The 13,031-nt window shown below is 62.0% G+C and overlaps 1 protein-coding gene across 4 annotated transcripts in view; it reads left to right on the top strand.

The window, feature by feature from the left end:
* Positions 1–1,164: 1,164 nt before the first annotated feature.
* ATP2B4 (ATPase plasma membrane Ca2+ transporting 4) overlaps positions 1,165–13,031 on the top strand; it is a 45,920-nt gene continuing 34,053 nt past the window's right edge. For all 4 annotated transcript variants that reach the window (XM_050911163.1, XM_050911162.1, XM_050911161.1 and 1 more), the window contains exon 1: positions 1,165–1,213. The gene's annotated coding sequence lies outside the window, so the exon portion shown is untranslated. The remainder of the gene's footprint in view (positions 1,214–13,031) is intronic.

Raw genomic sequence — 13,031 nt, 5'->3', positions numbered from 1 at the left:
GAGTTCAGTGTCCTCCTGCATTTGTGAGCTTCTGGGAGGGGTCTCGGATTTAAACGTGGGAAGCTGATGCACAGCGACATGCCCCTGGGGGGGGTCAGGAATCGGGGCCGTGGGAGTCCTGGCCAGGAGCATCCCTCTGCCCGCACCACCTCGGCAGCAAAGCGAGGGGCTGACCCCGCTCTCGCAAGCGTGGACAGGCCACCGCTGCCCTGGCAGATGGAGAGGGATGTGGGGACCCTGGCGCGGGCGTGAGGTGGGATGCTGAGCGCTCCTGGGCTGGCTCCCTGGGATGTCTGTGCTTCTGCATCGTGGCATCCAGTCCTAAACGCCATACAGACCAGGAGGGGCCAGGCTGGGGAGGGGGCACCGCGCAGCCGTGACACCGGCCCTGCATACGGTTCTCTGCCAGAATCCTGCGGCTAACTTGCTTCGGAGCAAGGGAAGGGGCATGGGAAGGATCGTCCTGTCGGGCAGTGCCAAGGGCTGGCTCAGGAGAGCTCCTCGTCTCAGCAAGCCCTTCCCTCCCCACAGCACGAGGGTCTGTGGTGAGTCCATGGGGACACACCGGTCCCCTAATGCAGGGAGCGGGCCAGTCGCCTGCACCCCCCGCCCATTGCGGGCACCCGCACTGGGACACGGCGGGTCCCCAACGTGGGGACTCCTTGCCAGGGCAGCAGAAGCCAAGTCGAAGGTTTGGCCAGTTGTCTGTGTTTTATGCTGACGGGGAAACTTTTGCTTCTACACTTCCATGGCAGGGATGAGTCGGCAGCTGGGCTGAGCCGAGGCGCCGACAGCCAAAGGAGCCGAGCGCTGCTGCGGCTGCTGAGGTGCCGGGGGCAAGTCTCCATCCCCCCCCCTTTTTTATTTTATGCAGTATCCCTGTATTTTCCCCCTGCTAAAGCAGCTGGGGTCTGCGGGGAGCAGCGAGCTGCTGGTGTGCCTGGGGAGAGTGCAGCGCGTAGGAGTCCCTACCCGGAAGAGTTTGTCCGGCGGGGACGGGGAGGGAGGAATCCGATCCCTCCTTTTCCCAGGCTGGGATCCCAGCACGCTTCGCTTCCCGTGGCCTCGGCTGGCTCCCCGCTCCCGAGCCCCCTGCGCAGGTCTGGCCTTCTGCTCCGTCCCGGCTGGCAGGGGAGGGCTCTGCGCCGCCGATCCTGTGACTCCTCCACCGCCGCGGCTGCTGACATCTCCTCTTTGTCTCAGGCACAGAAAGGTCAGCCCTGCCTAATTCGCCGCGGTCCGTTAAGGAGCTGTAAATAAGCTGGATCCGTCTGCCACGGGGCCGCAGCAACCGCCGGCTGCTGGGCTGATCCCAGCATCCTCCTCCACGGGCAGAGAAAGGATTCGTGCTGGGGGAGGGATTGGGCTGGTCAGTGATGCCAGCCAGGGGCCGAATCCAGTGCCGCAGAGCCTGGGGGGCGGCGGGCCGGGCTGAGGCCCGAGGCACTCGCTTCAGCAGTGGCAGCAGTAAAAGCAGCGAGCCCCGTGCCAAGGGCGAGAGCTGGGAGGGCTGCTCGCGGGTTCCTGCCTTCCCCAGGCTAAAAATAAGCCACTGGCCCTCGCGGTGCTGCCTCTGCTCCCGCCGGGGGGGTCGGGGTAGGGGGGGCAGGGGGCAAAGCTGGGCTGCAGGGGATCCACAGGGGAGCTCAGCCCTGCACCGCGGTGGCAGGGCCTGTCTGGGACTCGATGTGACCTTTGCTCTTTGAGCATAGGATCCAGTGATCAGATTTTCAGGTCCGGGCTCAGATTTCGGACAGAAGGTGTCTGATTTTCAGCACGGTTTCCCGAGATGCTAATTAAGGACCCTGCTGCGGCAGCTAGAGCTTTACTGTCCCTCCTCCACCCCTCGCTTGCCCGGGAGGTGCCAATCGCCCCGGCCAGCCCCATGGCGTGCCCTCGGCTTTTCTCTTCTCGCTGTTTGTTCCTGCTCGGAAACGCTGATGCTTCGTCTCTCTCTGCTTCAGCCCTCCCAGAGGCTTAGTGGCACGGCATCGTGGCGCTCCGGCTCTTCATCTCTCTTCCCACCTTCTCACCAGCTACTTAAAAGTAACCCTGGGTTGCTCGAGCACTTGGCTGCTGCAGGCAGATCTCAGGCTGCATGGATGCTTTTTAACTGGAGATGGGGAAGCTGCTTTCTTGCTCGTGCTGTCTCACAGGCAGCGAAGGGACATGAGTGCAAGCGAGAAGATGGCTCGGTCCTCGAGCATCTTCCCGTCTCACCTCGTTTCTGCAGGGGCTGAAGCCCCCACCTTATTGTCGGCTCTGCAGGCTGTACCCCAGGGGAGGAGGACAGCTCCAGGCGTGATCTGCTGGCTGTGAAATTCAGGGCAGGGTGTCTCATTTGCTGCGTGAGGCTCCCGGATCAGTGTGGCACCTGTACAGCCTGCCTGCCGGTCCCGTGCGCCGGGAGAGCCGCCTCAGCGCCGGCTGCATACAAAACCGTGCTGTGACATATCGCTGCAGCTGGCAGCCGGCAGCACGTGGTGCCAAGCTTCCCCGGGGTTCCCAGCCCGGCGCCACCCGCTCCAGAGGGGCTTTTTGCCGGTGCTGGGCTCTCCCGTGGACACGTGGCCGTGCTAGGAGCACGGATCCAGCATGGCCTCTGTGATGGAGACAGCCTGGGGGTGACCCAGGCTGGGAGGAAGCTCGTGCTCCAGCGTGAACCCGAGTTAAATATTATTCCTGCCTCTGGAGCAGGGAGAGATTGGTGCAAGGAGGAGGATTGCAAGGAAACGAGGGCAGGCTGGATTTGTGGCTCTGCCGGAGGCTGTTTGGTGATACCGGCAGCCGGTAATGCCAGGCTGGCTGCGGAGGAGCGGTGGGATGGGCTGCCAGGCTGTAGCAAGGCTTGAATTGTGCCTCGCGAGGGTCGCATCGCTTGTGACAGCCCCGCTGCTACAGAACAGGAGGAAAGCTGTAATAACAACCCGCCTCTACGCATTACTCAGTGCAGGGGATTTATCCCGTGTGCGGGCAGAGCTGGCAGAGAGGCCTGACTGCATTTGCCTGGGGACGCTGGGGGAAGCGGGGGTGAATCAGCCGCAGGGAGCCGGGACCAGAAGCTTGGCTTGGCTGTGGAGAAGCTGAAAGCGCGGCTGATCTTTCCTGGGTGTCCTGGTTGCAGACGTGGCCGTGAGTCACCGCATCCTGCTTGGGAAAGTGTGGGGACCCAAAACTTTCATCGGAGCAGCCGCGCAGGGCACTGGTGGCCCCAGGGATGGGTCCCCAGTGGGTCCCGCTGTGCCCAGCCCGTTCCCCTGTGGGAGCAGGGCTGTGATCGCCCAGGGACACATCTGCGGAGCCGGGGGGACCCTTCCCATAGCCAGTAACCCCCATGTCCCGGCTTGAGCTGCGAAAGTGTGAAGCTCCGCAGCCTGCATTTTCCAGTGTGACTAGTGCTGGCTATTTTTAGTTGTCCAGATTAAGCTCGCCTAAATGATGTCTTTTGAGGTTTATTTGAGGGAGGAGGCCTGAAGTGGTGTTATTTCCCAAGTGACGAATTGCTCTTAAATCTGACCCTGGATGGACTATCCAAAAACAAAGGGAAGGACCAAAACAGATTGTGTTTGGGCAGTGTTTCCGCCCTGGAGAGCTGCAGGGCACCTGGGGGTGTTTCCTGAGCGAGCAGGAGATCTCCTTGGGGGAAGGAGAAAACAAGCAGCCAAGACCCGCTCGCCTCCCCATGGGGGAAAAACCAGCTGTATAACTTCATCCCGCTACCTGCTTCAGCATCCCCGGGGATACGCTGCGCCCCCGGGAGCTGGCCTTGCAAACACCCGTCTGCTCTGTGGAGTATTAAATCTGCGGGCTGCTCTTCCCAGGGGCAGCTTGAATTACTCGGCGTGTGCTGGGTGCCAAACGCAGCTGATCGCGGCTGCCGAAGGAGACGGCTGCTTTGCCTGCTGGGGGAGGAGGCTGGAGCCATGGGTCGGGGTGCTGAGGTGTTGCTCTGTAGGTGCCTGTTTTAGGGGAGGCTCCTCCAGGGGTGATGGAGAGGTGGGTGCCCTGGTACCCAGCACATGCTCGAGGGCTGGGTGCAGCTGGTCCCCTGGGTGCAGCCATGGGCCAGGCTCTGGCGGGCCAAAATCCTTCCGCAACGTGCTCCGGCTCCGTATCTGCTGCTCAATTCTATCGTGCTAACTCCTGACCCGCTGCCTTTCATCTCTTTCCATTCATTGCTTCCCTTCTTGGCGTTGTTTTCCCACTCTTTCCATCTCTCCCCATCCGTGCCTGCCATCTGCAGACATGCTCGTCTTCTGTGCGCCTGGTCTCACCTCGCTGAGGACCGGCTCGGGCATCCCGCACTGCCGTTACCCAGGGCTCGGTGCAGGAATGGCCCTTCTTCTTCCTTTCCTTCCCTTCCCCGCAGCATCTGGGTGTTTCTCTGCAGGGCAGCAGCCGGGGGATCTTCTCACTCCTGCAGTTGAACGTGAAATGCATCAAATCCTTGCAAGATGTTGCAGATTGTGCTTCTGCAGCACAGGGGGGGGACTTGTGCTGCAGGCAGGTGTCCTCTGCTCTCTGCGGGCAGATGCAGCCTGGAGCAAGGAGGCTGGAGATGTTTCCTGCCCTGCCTGGCACTTCCATTCAGGGGACTGTCCCTTTTCCCTTTGGAAAGGACAATGAGGGATCCTCCCTTCCTCCTCCCGGACCTCCGGACATAGCTGCCTGTGCAGACCGGCCTCGCTGTTTCTCAGCCCGAGACCTTGCTGTGCTCCATCCCCGCTCGAGGTGATCGGTTTGGGCAGAGCATCTCCAAAAAGGGACCCAGAAAAGCAGGCAGAGAGGGGAAGGGCTTCCCCAAATCTCAGCGTCCTCGCCCTGGGACCCTGTCTGGCTGCTTCCCCTCGAGGGGCTGCGTGGGAGCAGGGTGCTCCCCAGGCAGAACAAGCCCAGATGGTGCTGGGGGACCCCGAACCAAGCAGGCTCCCCTGGCAGCGAGACTTGCTTTTTGCATTCCCACTGTCCTTGTTACGCAGAGAGCAAAAACACCTGCCCTGACCCTGCCTGGGGTCAGAGGATGGTGCAAGAGGATGATGAAGAGGATGATGAAGGACCCCGCTACTGTGGGCAGCTGCCCCTGTGTGCATGGGGCAGCCGGGAAAACGTGGGGGCAGAGAAGAGGAACCAGAGCCTTGGGAGCAGAGGGGATTACAGCATGCCGACCGATCCTGGGTGGGATGCCCGGGGCAGGAGGAGGAGGAATCCTGTCCACGCAAAAACTCAGGCACTAGGTGGGTTTTGCATTTTTCTGGCTGGGTGGCGAGCAGGCTCACTGCAGGCAGCGCGTCCCCCAAGCATGGGCCAGCACGTCTGCCTCCCATACCCCAGTACCAGCCCGGTGCTGGGCTGGGGTGTCACTGGGGAGCTGCCGGGAGCCAGGTCGCAACGCCGGCCGCTCGCTTTATTCCCTGCGGATTGCTTTGCTCTCTCTGCCTGCCTGCTGCGCTGCTTACTGCCAACGAAACGCCCCTAACACCCGGATTGCGGCAGTAATCTCTGCCCTATCGCTGCTAAAGCTGCTATTATCCCCAGATTAGCGCTGGTGCTTAGATACCCACCTGTATAAATGCCGGTGATAGGCAGGGACTGTTATAAAGCCTCCCACAGCTCCTGCGCCTCCAGGTCCAGCCAGTACAAAGTGGCTGGTGTCCGGCAGTCACCTCGGGTGACCCCGGGGCTGTGCCGGTCTCGGCTGTGCCATGTGGGGCTGGTTTGTTCTTCTTGCTTGGAGGCTGGGCAGAGGCTGCAGGGCTTCGGGGCTGGTTCTGCGCTAGCGGGGGGCATTGCTTGCTGGGGTGGGAATGCCGGGCAGTGTGAGCCCTCCGGTGCAGTGGGGTGTCCTTTTCCCTGTTGCATCGTGTCCCAGCTCTGCAGCAAGTTGAAGCAGAGCTCAACCTAAGCCTGAGACTCTCAGCATTGTTGCAGGTTCAACAGCAGGTTTTTTGGGGGGGGGGAGTGACCTGCAGGCTACCCTCCCCCAGCACCGTGAGGTGTGATTTATGGGCACAAAGGATGTGTGCAGTGGCAAAGCCTGGGGTGTGGGTCAGTGCCGGAGGGGCTGGAAGGCACCATCCCACCTGGAGGGATGCAGGAGGCGGGAGCCTCGCCCAGCAGCTTCACGCTGGCACTTGAGGAAAGGGATATCCCAGTTTCTCTGGGTTACTGGTGCAGCTGGGAGCCTCTGGGGCGTTGCCCGAAGTGCAGGGGGAGGGAGCGCGTGGGGTTCGAGACGCTGCATAAACAAGATGGCAGGTCAGGACGGTGCTGGGCGCCCGGGGCGCAAGGGTGTGTGTGTGTGTGTGTGTGTGCACGGAGGTGGGGCCGGGGGCCAGGTCAGTGCCGGGAATGGTGGTGCTGGGAATGGCAGTGCCCAGCACACCAGGGCTCCATCGCCGATCGGGGCGGCAGCAGCATAGCAGCGGGTCGGGTCCGGTTTTGGGGTGCAGAGGGGACGGTCCCCAGCTGCTGTTGGGAGCTGAGCATGCAGCACCCGTGAGGATGTTGGTGACGGTGCTGCCACCGGCCCCAAGGGATGCAGCAAACCCTGCGGCCGGGCGGTAAGCCAGCCTCTCCACGAGGGCTCAGCCTAGGTAGGGAGACTTTTAAATATATCAGCACTTAATTAAAGCATGTTAACGGTTTTAAAATGCATTGATGCCTAGTGTAGGCAGAGGACCTAATAACGCTGGGAATGTGTTAGCTGGCTGTGGATTACCTTGGGGCTGTGGCTGGCGCTTGTAGGAAGTGCAGCTCTAACAAAGAGGCTTTGAAGAGCAGATCAGGTGCGTGTTTTCCCAGTCCAGCCCAGTGTGCCTCCCCCTGCACCCCTCCTCCCCTGGCCGGGCTGGGGATGCTGGGGAAGGGGGTACCCCCAAAGCATCGGGGTGGTGGGATGCAGCCACGTGTGGGTGGGAGAGCCAGGGCTGACGTGTCTAAGTGGGGTGAGGACTGGGTGCTGCGTGGGTCACCCCTTGCCTGGGGTGGGTGCCCAGGATGGGTGCCCCTTCGCCTGCAGCCTCTCCCCACCCGCCACAGCAGCTGGCTCCTGCACCGTGCCAGCGTGCAGCTCTCCTCCCTGGCACTTCACATCCCTCAGCCCTGTTCCTGCGTGTGCAGCTTTGCTTTAATATTTATTTTTCAAGCAGATTCCTGCTATTTACTTAAATAACTGGTTCTCCAGCTGCAGGATGCACAGGGCAGTGGGGGCCGGGGAGTGGGGACCCCGGGAGGCTTGGGGTGGGGGGGCCGGGGGTGTATGTGCACCCTCCTGTGGCACTCTGCCTTATCCCAGCAACTGGCTCAGATTAGCTTTTCCTTCCCCTGCCCCTCCCCGTGCTCTCCTGGCCCATCTGGCTCTCTCCTCTTATTTATTGGTACATATTTTCCAGGCTCTGATTTGCCTCTTTTGCAAAGCTGCTGCCTCTGCCCAGATTTGATCTCCCGATGATATCATGGGCTTTGCTCTGCAAGGGTCTAATTTGGTGCCCGGGATGCAGGCTTTCTTCCCTCGTATAAATATTGCCTTTCGGTCTTCTGCGTCTCTGCCGCTCTCCCTCCCTCCCTTTAATTAGACTTCTTACTGCATGGAACAGTTTGCAGTTATATATGGAAAACAGCCTACACTTTCCCAGGAGCGGGGCATGTCGGGAAGGGAAACGGCGAGCAGCCGGCGCGCTCTCCCTGGGAGCGCGTGTGTTTTTCCTATCGCAGACACACTTTTGCCGGCTTTATTTTTTAACCCTTTGGGGCAGGGAGGGGGCTCACAGCCCCCCCCCCCCCCGCCCGGTTGCTTGCTCTTCCCCTTTGCCTGGAAAATCCCCTCTCTGCTTGGACTTTTCAATGGAAAAATATGGATTTGCCACTGGCGCGGTTTGGCATGAGGGATACCTGCTAGCCGGGATCGGAGAAGTTACCCTTTGCCTGGCGCGCTGTCCGTCTGGGATGTGATCTGGAGCAGGACTGCGCGGGAGCGCTTGGAGCTGAGACGGTTGGGAGCTGTGGATGCCGGACGCCCGGATCCAGGGGCACCCATCCCGTCCCCCTTGCCCACGTGGCGAGAGTGGCAGGAGAGGCGTTTCTGTCCCCAGCCCTTCACCGTGTCCCCAGGGCTGCTGCCAGCCTCGGGGTCAGGATCTGAGCGTTGGGTCATCCCTCCTGCTGTCCCAGCCCACTCCCGGGGGCTGCTGTGGGGTGGCTGGACTTGCTGGGGTTCCCCTCCAGTGCATCACCACTTTGGGGGACCCCCTGCTCACCGGGTGGGCCGTGCAACCCAGCAAGCCGCCAACTTTCCCCGTGGTGTCAAACAAACTCCGTTTCCCCTGCCTCAGTTTCCCTTGCTGTGAACAAGAGGGGTATTTTTTTATTATTGCCGCTATTTTGGTTTTGGCACGGGCTTTTTCTCTTCACCGAGCGGGGCAGAAGGAAGCAGCTCATCGTGGTGCTCTGGCGGAGAAGGTTAGTGCTGCGCTCACCCAGATGCCTCCCTGGGTCTCGGGGTGCCCCGCAGCACCCCGAGACCCAAGGGCTCAACCTCTCCTCCTGGCTTCCAGAAGCAGCAGATGCTTCTCCCAGCCACTGCTGGGAGGAAGTGACGGGACCTATTTTAAGCCCCCGGGGATCTTCGGGGTAGGAATCCCCTGTCCCTGTGTAATACTGCTAAAAATATCATGGCCGTACCCATGTGTCCTGGCCGATAGCTCTCTCGTTCTCTGGGTGTTGTTTTGCTTGTGAGACTCCCTTGTGCTCTGTAGGTCGGTTCTTGCCTGCTGGTTTTGACTTTATTTTAAGCTAAGCTGTTCTTCCGCTTGCTGAATAGGATGTAGAAAGGTGGGAGTCAGGACTGCCGGGATCTCCTCCCTGCTTGGGGGCTGGGAGAGGGCTGATGCTGTGCTTAGATGTGTTGTTGCCTCAGTTTCCCCATCTGCGTAAGGTGAAAGGATGTGCGGGGAGCCGAGTCCTGCTCCCGCTGGAGAGCATGTGCACCCAGTGCTCACGGGTTGCCCCATCCGATGGGCATCCCCAGGCGCCAGAGCGGTGGGGATGGCTGAATGCACCGGGGCAGGGCAGAGCTGCCCGGAGCATCCCTACCTCTCCCTTTGCTCCCCCAAGCAGCACAATGCTGGGCTGGCAGCGAGGGCTGTGGGTGAACTGGGTCGGGCTCAGCTCCTCCTGAGCTCCTGCCAAAGTGCCAGCGTCCTCTGGCTGTGCCTCTGCCCCGGGAACTGCTCGTGAGGTCTCTGGAGCAGAGCTCCCGTCCCTCGAGGCAGGGCTCTCTGCTCCCCCTGTCTTGCTTTCTGCACGAGTCCTCAGTTTTAATCCTGTCCTCGTGGCCTGTGCCCTCTCCTCCAGCTGCCTGGCCGGCACGAACGGCTGCTCCCAGCCATACTCTGTGCATCAGCACGTCTGTTCCGCAGGGGCCGGCTGGGAGAGCCCCAGCATCCATGTCCTGGGTGGGAGCCAGGCGAAGCTGTGCGGGGATGGAGCATCTGCCTGGGGATGGGACCCCCCACCTGCCCGCCCCGACGGGATCGTCGGGTGTCATCTCCCTTCTGCAGCGGGGTGCCAAGGCCGGTGGGCACCCAGGCGTGCCGTGAACTGGGAGGATCCAGGTTGGTCTGAGCGCAGGGCTGGGATGCGACCGTTGCTCGATGTCCGTCCTGGGAGCGGCCCAGGTGGGTCGGTGGTGCTGCAAGAGGAGTTTGAGAGATGGAGCCCCAGGCCTGGTTTGCTGCCTTATTTCTATTGAGTCCTGCTGCCCGGTTTTGAAGTCACCTAAATCCCAAACCTTTCCCTACGTTGCTTTGGACTTGCTTGTTTGCTTTAGGCTGTAAAACAGCACTAAGACAAGCCCAGGACCGGGTCCGTGGCTGTCTGCTCCGGCCAACTCCCCACCAGGGCATTGCAAAACAGATTCAACTGGAGGGAAAAAAAAGAGCTGGAGTAAAGAGTTGCCCAATGTGTGCCAAATGATGCCATATTGCCTGGTGCTGCGTGCCCAGTGCCTGCCATGCTCCCAGGCTGGGGTGGCAGGAACCTGTTTCCCAGCGCTGAGTGGCAGGGAGAAGGGGCAGACAAAGCTTCATGCCGGGGTCCAGCGCAGCCCCCCGGTCCAGCAGCACTGCGCAGCCTGGGTCTCTGCAACGCACCAGCTCACCGGGCACGAGCTGCCTCTGGCTCTGCAGGGTGCCCGGTGCTGGCGGAGGGGTGGCAGGAGGGGATGCTGTGCCCCTCCGAAGGCTGAGCGCTCCAGGGCTGCAGGTATTTGCTGGTGCAGAAGAGGCTGGGGTTTGCTTTCTGCGTACTTCTGCATTCCTCCACTGGCTGTGCTACCTTGTAAAGCACAGAAGAATAATGAGAGGAGCTGGGGTGATTTAGTGCAGGCGCCGGGAGAGAAATACCAAGGCCTTAGATGGAAACATTCCCCTTGACAGCTCGCCTGGAGACTCCCTCCTTTTTCTTTTTTTCCACACACCCCCCCGCCCCGAAATTCCTGGGCCGCTTCACCCTGTGGTGCGGGGAAGCCTGGGGGCGCGGGCAGATTCCTGAGCCCCCAGCACCGAGGCTCCGGCAGCTGCACCAGTGGCTTTTGCACGTGGATGCGTTGTGCCGGGGCTCGGGCAGCGGGAGCCAGGGGCTGCCTTGGCCCCTGGGCTGGCAGCGGGCTCGGGGCAGCAGGTTTTGGGGAGCCACGTCATGGATCGCTGCATCCGCGCTTGTTCCACGCCTCCGCAGTGCGCCCGGTGCTCTCCTGCCTCCAGCCTCTTCCCTGCCTTTCGCAATAGCTAATTGCTGCCTTGGGCATGCAAAAAAAAACCCAACAATTTTCCTACCTTCGTTAACAGGAGGTAAAATACTAGCAAAAACGGAGCCACGGCCGCTGTAATTAGCGGGCTGATGGCAGCTGCTTGTGTTCCCTGCAGAGAGAGATGCACTTTTGGTCGCCTCTGCCTGCCTTTCACTTGTGCTTTCCCCGTAACCTTGGCCCCTGGTGCGTGGCTCAGAGCTGCCATCCTTCCTTTTGGTCCCCACAGCCTGGCGGGAGGCAGGAGAGGAGGAGGAGGATGGTGCGATGGTGTGATGCTGCTCGGGGCGGGATGGTGTTCTGGTTTCTTCCCCATCCCTGGTCGCTTCAGTGCTGGTGTTGGTGCATTGTGCACCCTGCGTGGGGGCGAGTGTGCAAACCCGGTTGGGGGGGGGTGACGGCTTGTTTGGGGACATGAGCTCTGGCTTGTGCCCTTGCACGTGGCAGCCCTCGGTGCATGTGCTGGCGGTCGCTGTGCACGAAGAGCACGCCACGCGCGCTCGCTGCGCTCTTGGCAACCGAGCGAGCGCTCGCCCCGCTCCCGTCAGCGGGGAAGCGTGTGCCTCGGCAGAGGTGTGTGGGAGAAATACTACGGGTTCTGCCGTCCGTGGGCTGGTGCAATTCATGCTCCAGCGGCAGGGGAGGGTGGGGAGCTGGGGCTGGTGGCGGTGACATCTCGGGGCCAGCAGCTCCTTCCCGCCTCTGACAACGCGTGTCACTCTGAGCCAGCAACCGCGCGTGACAGCGTTACACGTTGCCTACAGTAACCGGGTGCTTTGTGTGTGTGTGTGTGTGTGTGTGTGTGTCCCGTCCCCCCACCCTCGCGTCACCTCCGGCGTCCCAGCTCGCAGACGGTGAGGTGCGTAGGAGTCGGCACCGCGTGGGAGTTTGGGAATTTTAACTCACTGCGTTGCGGAGCTGCCGCTGCGCTTGCGGGGCCGGCGGTTCCCCCTGCGGGGACGCAGGAGGAGAAGGTGCTGCCTTTCCCGGGCTGCTGCCGCGGGGGCTGCCGGTGGGTTAGCGTAGGAGAAGCCCTGAGCTCCTTCTGACCCCGCAGCAAATTTCCACTGGAGTTGGTGTTCCCGGGCTGCAGCGTCAGCCCTGCACTGTGGACCAAGTCACTTCTGCACCGTGACTCGGTTTCCCCTGGCACGGTGTTGCTGCTGCCGAGCTCTGCCGGGGCTGTGCAAGGCCCCAGCACTTCCTGGGCGTTTTGCTGGCTCCTCTTCCAGCTGCAGTGCCCTGGGGGGGGGGCACGTTTAGTTCCCCCGCTCTTGCAAGATGAAGGCTGGGAGCTTCTTCCGCCTCCGCATTTGCAAGGGAAACGAGAGGGTCTTGCAGTCGTGGAGTCTCCCCCCCATCCCAGGATTTTGGCTCTTGCATTTACCCGTCCCCATGTGCAGCACCCTGGAGTGTGGCAGCTGTGGGGTGGGTGTCACTGGGGGTTTCCCGCTGGCGGGTGCTGGGGTGGCCCCGCTGGGGAGGGAAATGCCACCGTCCCCTCCCCTGGGGCGCGGCGCAGCCTGCCCCGAGGCAGCGTGCTCCGGCGAAGGAAGCGGATGCCGTGGTGGGAGGAGGCGCCGGCGAGGAGGTAACGTCCCGTGGGTGACACAGGTGCCTGCCCAGGGGAGCCCCGGCGGGGGACGATGTCCGGTCTCGGCACCCAGGGCCCCGGGGGAAGAAGCAAGGAGAGATGGATGCCGGTGTTACTGGGGGAAGAGGGACAGATCCTGCTCCCTCGCTGCATGGGTGCCGGCGCAGGGTGCTGTGAGTGGAGCTCATGCCTGCAGAGGTCTGTCCGGGGTGTTTCAGGCTGGCCTTGTCCCCCCTCGCCTCTTCCACCCTTCCCTGCTCGGGGCACGGTCCCTCTCCGTGCCGTTGGGGTGGAGGCTGCAGGTTCCTGCGCGGTGACCTTCGCTGCCTGCTCTAACGGCTGCGATCCTGCGCCTCCTCCCTTCCTGGCTGCAAGCAAGCGCTGGGGGAAGCGCTTGGTACCGAGGGTGAAAATCTTCCCTGGGCTGCACCAAGGGGCTGCAGGCTGCACCCTTGCCCCTCGGGAGCCAGCCCTGGCCCTCCGGAGCATGCGGTTTGCCACTGTGAGCTGCCATCTCAGCTCCTTCCACCTACCTCTCTCCTGAGGAGGTGATAACACCCGGTAGCTCGCTGGGTGTCCCCTCTGGGTGCCCTCCCTGGGGCGCCCCGGCCACCCGGCGTGGGAGGGGTTAAG

This window comes from Gymnogyps californianus, chromosome 27 (assembly GCF_018139145.2).
Source record: "Gymnogyps californianus isolate 813 chromosome 27, ASM1813914v2, whole genome shotgun sequence".
Classification (NCBI taxonomy): domain Eukaryota; kingdom Metazoa; phylum Chordata; class Aves; order Accipitriformes; family Cathartidae; genus Gymnogyps; species Gymnogyps californianus.
The sequence above is the reverse complement of the archived record's forward strand: the minus strand, read 5'-3'. Positions and strand labels throughout refer to the sequence as shown.